The sequence below is a fragment of the Rhipicephalus microplus genome, chromosome X (genome assembly GCF_043290135.1).
Source record: "Rhipicephalus microplus isolate Deutch F79 chromosome X, USDA_Rmic, whole genome shotgun sequence".
Classification (NCBI taxonomy): Eukaryota; Metazoa; Arthropoda; class Arachnida; order Ixodida; family Ixodidae; genus Rhipicephalus; species Rhipicephalus microplus.
The window spans coordinates 92527083-92534396 of NC_134710.1; the positions used below are offsets into that span (position 1 = coordinate 92527083).

Sequence of the window (7314 nt, forward strand, 5' to 3'; positions counted from 1 at the left end):
TCTAAAGGGTGCAGACATATCCATCAATCCATCCTATGTTGCAAAGATGCGAGATGGTGGCATTTGGAGTGTTCAGTAGACAGACGGACATATAGACAGACGGACAGACGCACAGGCGGACAGATCGACCCACGGTTGGAAAGACGGATGAATGGACGAACGGACGGACGAACAATTCGCCCCACTCATCATCAGTCATTCTGTGAATATGCTGTGTTTTTTATCAACGCTGCTATCACGCTGTCCGCACTGTCTCCATGCCATGGCCGCCGCAGAGCGAGCTCGGAGCTAACTTGTCTGCCCAAGAAGCTCGGGCCATCCTGCATAGCACCTCCGGAGAAGGCTACAGGCAGGCACCTATCCGTATGGAACACTGTTACACGCAATGTATTCGAGCAACAACAGCAGGAACTATTACTACTACCCGGACTCTGCAAAAACCCTTTACCACATGGTATGGGGCTGTCGAAAGAACCCGAGTGTCCCACCTATGGACGAACACAACGTACGAAAAAATTAAGAAGACCATAGTGAGAGGCGTTGGTGACGTCGGTAAACCGTGAGGACCAGCTCCGGCTAATGGAAAGGGCTCAGGCGTCGGCGGCTAGCCACGGCTACTTGGAATGAGGAAGTCACCCACTTCTGGGCGAAGCGAACACGTGCCTTGCCGCAAATAAAGTTTATTTCTCTTGCGCATGCATCACCCGCGCTGGCTTCTGCATTTATAGATATACGTGAATGAACTCGTACCGATTTCGGCCGATAGGATTTCCGTAATGTTAAAACATGGACTACATCTGCGTTTTGACAATGCTGAGATAAAAATATTCTTTGTCGTGTTCTTACTTGGCAACTAAGTTCACGCAACCTGTCGTAATAACAAAAGTAGCGAATATGCGCATTGCCATGCTGGCGCTATATACCACAATATGTTAAGCTGTGGAAGATGTTTTATAGGACAGAGAGGAAGATGTGTAAATGATGGTTTGTGTGACATTTTTTTAGTTCAACGTAGTTACTATCACAGCGTAATTCTTCAAACATCGTAACTGAGCTTATTTCTTCCACGCATGCCTTTTTTGTTGTTGTTTTTTCAGTGCGATAAAATATTAACTACATGGAAAGAGTAGTGTGTGCAGTTACAAGATATCTCGACTTTCAGAGGTTCAAAAAGTTTTTTTCCATGCGTTTTTATTGCTCTTCATTATCATCATGATAATCATCAGCCTGACTACGCCCATTGTAAGGCAAATGTCTCTCCCATAATCTGCCAGTCGAAACCGGTCTTTTATATACACCCAGCTTTTTTCTTTGCTTTGACATTATTTCTGAAAACAAAATAAACTCAATTGTTTGTACATGTCCACTTCGGACAAAAATGTCAAACCTGGCTTTCGAAAAATATACAAAAAAGGGAGGAGTGTTGACTCGGTATTTGTATAATGAATTAACTTTCTGATTTATTGGAAAGTTGTGTTCCAGCATGCTAAATGAGTTGCGCGACATCACTAGTACTTATGTGAAAGTATTGGCTCTGTGAGCAGGATCTGCTGGGTAGCCAGTGCTTGGAAGGCATCGGCAATCACATGCGGGTGACAGTGCATCGCGCTCATCCAGCTCGCTGTCTTCATTACAACCGTGGCATGCGTCGTGATGAAGTTAAGGGCGTGTGCCTTCATCTGGTTGGCGCTGTGCATGTCTTCCAGAATGAGCAACTCCGCAGCCGTTTCAACCGACAGCTTTGAGCACAGGGCGTCCTCACACATGACTTTTAATCGTTCCAAAGCATACTTGTCGGCGGCAGTGAGGAGGTCGGCCGCCATCTTGTATAGGTTGGGTGCTCGGCCAGTGTAGATGAACCACATCATCTCTTGCAGCACCTCATGGTCTATGTCTGGTATGTCCACACTATTCTGCTTCTTCTCTTCGAGATCGTGCTTAAACATGGCCTTAAATATCGGTGAACGGGCTGCCAGAATAGCTTTGTGGGCACGGAATTCCCGACCGTTGACACTCAGGATGACGTCGCTTAAGTCCTCGCTCTCAAAGAGGTGCCCAAAATCGTCAGACAACCGAAGCTCTGGCACACTGAGCTGCATGGCGTCATTCCACCCAGAGATGTTCACTGGGTTAGCAATAACTCTCACCTCACAGTAGAGAGTAAGCTTGTCGTCAGGAAGTAGTCCGTTGGCCTTGTCGAGCAAGTAGTCGCTTAGAATAAACCTCCTGAAGCTATTATCTTTTCCTGGAACAAAGTGGTACACCCTTGGACTCTCCATTGCCATGCTCTCTTCCCGCTTTGCATTGAGGATGGAAAATTTAAACTTGGCGTGGACCACACTCGTTTTGCACGAAACTAGCTTCAGGTACAAGGACATGTAGTCCTTGCTGTCCTGGTCTAGCCCCTTAGGACGCATCGTTAGGCATCACCAGATCTTGTACTTGGCCCGTTCAGAAAATGCCGAGCTGGTGAGCTCCTCCCCAAACTGTTCGCGGCAGAAGCTGTAATCGTTGATGGTCCACATGTAGGAAAACTTCACTACTTTCACCTCAGTGCAACACCAGCTGTCAGCCATGGGCGTGTTGCTTCGCTCTGCGGATACGGAGTGGGCATGCGGCGAATGGCCATGCTGCTTAGTGACTCCGATACCACCTCACCGTGCGCAGCAGCGGTGGCGGTGTCCGTGGCTGCAGCAGCCGCAAAGCTTCCCGACGATGGTCGGTCCGTGCTTGCGGCCGGCAGGGGCCTGTTGGGGGCTGCCATGGTGATGAAGGCGGCGACGACTGCGCTCAGCACTCACCACGGCTCGACTGTCCGAAGGACTACTACAGCTGCGCCGCAGGAGGTGGGCACACGCTCGGCAGTAAACCTGAGGCTGTGCATCAGACGATGTTGGACGCTTCGGCTATAACGCTGCTGGGTGAGCCACTGTCACATGTTGCACCATTCCGGCCTCTCGAGAAACATTTGCCCTTGATGCGAAAGGTCCATCGGTACTACAAGCTCTCTCAATCTGTTTTTGGCATTCGTCCGGCAGCCAATCAGGATGAGAAAACGTCAAGTGCTTCTTCCTCTGCTCCTCGTTTGCAGCAGAGTTCCCTCTAGTGGATTTATACGAAGCTCTATATCGGACAGAGCAGCTCTATTCTTTGTCGTCTTCTTTGTGCAGAATATATGTCTGATCTTTGATTTGTCAGCTAAGTCGCCATATTTAACATTTTTATTACTATTTACAATCTAATTCTGGTGTACATAAGGCGCCACTGGCGATTACGGCGCCAGCAGATGGCACGTGTTCGGCGGCCGCCTCAGCAAAGACGACGAAGGTGGAAAAAAAATGAGGAACGAACAAATTAGTTCATTTGTGTAACTTTACACTGAAGGAAATAAGTGTACATTTAAGGGCTCGTTTTCTTTGTCAGGCACAATAATAATGATATCTAACAGACAATCATGCCTAGGAAATCATTTTAATTATTTTTTCGAAATGAATTATGCAAGTGCGCAATTTCGAACTCGCCCTTCACATTATCTAGCTTGGCGTTGAAATTCTCAGTGAAGGCCTAGTGTGAGTTATGGGCACACTGCGCTTGCACAGGCGGCGCCACGAATGCGGCGGTTATAGAGTCCCTTGATCAAGATCAAGGGGCTTTAGGCGGTTAGAGTGCCTAAGATTCCTCGATGCGCGCGCCCCCTTGGAGGGTGGAGCCACTCTTTGAAGGGGTGAGTGCCACCTTCCGATTGGCGGCCGCCATTCGGCTTCCCCCGTCTCGTCGCGGCTGTTTCAGTGAGACACGTGCGCGGCGTTTTCTCGGGCGAAATGCCCGGGTGTTGCGTGGTGCAGTGCACAAACCACTCGCGAAAATGGCTACAGGATCTTCAGATTCACGAAAGATCCGAAAAGACGACTCTTGTGGCATGTAAAGATCAGGCGCGACAAGTGGTAATCCACGGACCATTCGTGTCTGCGCAGCTTAAGTTATGCCATTTCAGCCTTTCGACAGTTATAACTTAAAGCGTTGTCACACGGGCACTTTCAATCGCGATCAAGCCTGATCTGAGTGACTATCTTATGCAAGCTGCAGAAGGGCGCCAATCACTGTTGAGAAATTTGCTTGCGATTGGGCATAATTGCGATCACCAGTGCACCGGGTGCAGTACACGTGCATGCCGTGTACATGCGTATTTAAATCGTTCATTTTGGATAGCACAAAATGCATTGTTCTTATTCGCTTCTTGTACACAACCTGCAATTGCGCGAAGATGCGCGCCTACGTTGTGCGCTTGTTGCTGCCGGCGCCTTCAACTATTTCTTCTAGAGGCAAAGCCCTTTACGCCGTGGGTCGCATGTCCCGTGTCGTCGTAATCGTCGTAGTCGTAGTAGCCAGATGATTTGCATTGTATGTCAATAAAAACGGTGTCACAGCATATCCACGATGACGAATGGAACAAAGCGTTCGTCAGTCCATCGATGCTTTTGTGCGTCCGCCTGTGCATCCATCCATTCGTTCGTCCCTGCGTTCGTCCACCCATGCATCCATCCGTCCCTCCATCTGTCCGTGCGTCGGTCTGTCCATGCGTTCTACCATGAGCCTGTCAGTCCGTGCGTCCGTCTATCTGTGCGTTCATCCATTCGTCCATCCGTGCTATGCTGTGCAGCGCTCGGTAGATAAGCTGGATGGACGAACGCATGCACGGACGCACGAATGAACATACGGATTAACGGACACACGGATAAACGCATGAACGGACGTGCGGATGGACGCATGAATTCAAGCAAAAACGAACGGACGGACGCTTCGCCCAAGACATCATCATTAACTTCATGGATATGCTGTGATTTTTCTCTTTTCTCATGACAGCCCGTATTTTTAATCTTTTTTTTTCAGGCTGCTGGCAAATGGCAAACTGCCCTCACACTTTTGTGAAAGGTACACAATACACAGACACGTTGAAAGGCCACGTGACTTATGTGCGTGTGTTTCACAGCATTAACCTATATAAGTAGTTACCGACTAGTCCAGAAAGACGCTAATTGAATGTGTTAACGCGGCTGGCGTCAACGGTATTTTTTCTGCTGGGAGCAACTACAGCTGCTAATGTCGCTTTAAAAATGAAGACTAAAGACTGGAAATCCTAAACCTTCACACTCCCGATGCGAGAACTTCGTATTTCTTTCATGTTTTGAGTAGCACATGTTTTGACGCAACAAACTATGTATGCAGCCACGCAACTCTCGCTCGCTGACCATCATGACTATAGGCGACTTGCGGAGAAGGCATCGTAATGGCGGACTCCGCAGCAGACGACGCGGTTGTCTCCACCCTCCAACGTGCACTGTAACCCTGCATCGCCGCGTGCGTCCACCGTGTTTTGGCCTGCACCACGCTTGCTTAAACGTGTACGCGGTGCCTGCTGCTTTGTCGGGCGTCTAATTTGTCGCAAGTCCCGCAAGATGACTGCATGCTGCGTGCCACACAGGGCATGAACCAATCTAATTGCATAAGCCGTGTTTTCTTTTAAAGCGATCCCAGAAGAAAACTTTAATTGACAGTGAGAATAAAGAGTGACAAGCGACAGCCGACGAGTGCCTTTCGTGTAGGCAGCGAGAATATTGCAATCTTTGTTGCTGTGTTCTGTCACCTTTCCTTTGCTTCGTCGGGTACTTGGGGGACAATTTTCGAAACGGCGTGTATATTGCTAGTAACACAGTCACAGATTAGACTATTACAAGTTGTGTGCGTAGTTTTGACTGTGTGTGTGCGCGTACTTGTTGCACCTTAACGCGATCGAACGTTGAGTGAACTGGTAACCCCGAATGGGTTCATGGAGTTTGAACAGTTCTCTTAAATTTGGTGTTCCTTTCGGGGTGCACTTGCAAATGTTTCTTTCGCTGTCACGGACATCTTTTGTTTTGTTTTATCCATGAAGGCGCGACTATGAATTTCGCGCATCTATAACTAACTGCAACAATTCATGTCGAGTTGTGTTTTCTTGCGCAGCAAGAACTACGAATAGAAAATTCGGTGTTCATGCTTACATCGGTCCCGATTGCACGTTTTGACTGCATGCATTGGCCCTCGATAACTTACATGCCGCTTAACTGCTACATGCCGCATACATCCCCTCAGTAATATTGTGAGCGCTTGCGTGTTCGTCACCGACAACCCAAGTGACCAAGCAGAAGGCTTCTGTTTCGAAAGAGTTCATTGCCTCGGCGGACCTTCTTTCGTCCACATATATCGTCTCGCTCCAAGATGCCGATACCTACTATCGCACAATCATCGATCGGCTCACGGGCTTATCGCGGGCTTCAAACAGCCGCCTAAGACGACAACTTGCCCGTTTCAAGCTTCAAGATAGAATATCATCGGCAAATTTTGTACCACGCTCTTGGTAACCAATTGGTTCTCGTCATTCCTCGCTCACTTCGGCTGGAAGTTTTACAAGCGTTTCATGAAGACGCGACAGCTAGTCACTTAGGGTTCCACAAGACTTACGACCGCCTTAAGACTCGCTGCTTTTGGCCTGGCCTCTCCACTTAGTATGTCGCTTAGTATGTCGGTTCCTGCGCGTCATGCCAGCACCAAAACGTACCACGTCTCTTCACGCGGGGCCACCGCAACCACTGCCGTTCCCGTCCACTCCCTTTGCATTCGTGGGCATAGACTTATCGGTCCTCTTCCGCTCACGTCCATTGGACACCATTGGGTTGTTACTGGCGTGGATCACCTTACTCTCTACGTGGAGACGGCAGCTCTTCCGTCTGGTGCTACCTCTGAATTCGCCAATTTTGTCCTTCGCGCCATTATTTTACGACATGGCGCCCCACATGTGCTTCTTAGTCAGCGTAGCAAAAAATTTCTTTTGCATGTTCTTGCTGAAGTTCTCCAGACTTCTAACAGCATCCACAAGACCTCATCAGCGTACCATGCACACAGTAATGTTCTGACCGAGCGTTTTCACCAAACTTTGTCCGACATGATCTTCATGTACGCTTAACCTGATCCCTAAAACTGGGACACTTAACTTCCTTTCGTCACGTTCACATATAATGCCATCATACAGCGTACGACGAATTACAGCCCATTTTTTCTCGTGTAGGGCCGTGCACCCACTTTTGTTCTGGACAGCACCTTTTTGCCCACATGTTCCGTTACATCTTCATTTCTCCCAGAAGAGTTCGCCGCTTGTGTCACCCGTGACAGTGAAATCGGCTGCGCCAACACTGTTGCCATTCAGGACACGGAAAAAGTCGACATTGATGCGAAGCGTCGAGTTGTTCTTTTCTGCCCAGGGGACGAAGTCCTTTC

At 48.7% G+C, this 7314-nt stretch overlaps 1 pseudogene; it reads right to left on the reverse strand.

The window, feature by feature from the left end:
* Nucleotides 1–1508: 1508 nt before the first annotated feature.
* LOC119176743 (protein roadkill-like) lies at nucleotides 1509–5703 on the reverse strand (annotated as a pseudogene).
* Nucleotides 5704–7314: the final 1611 nt, after the last annotated feature.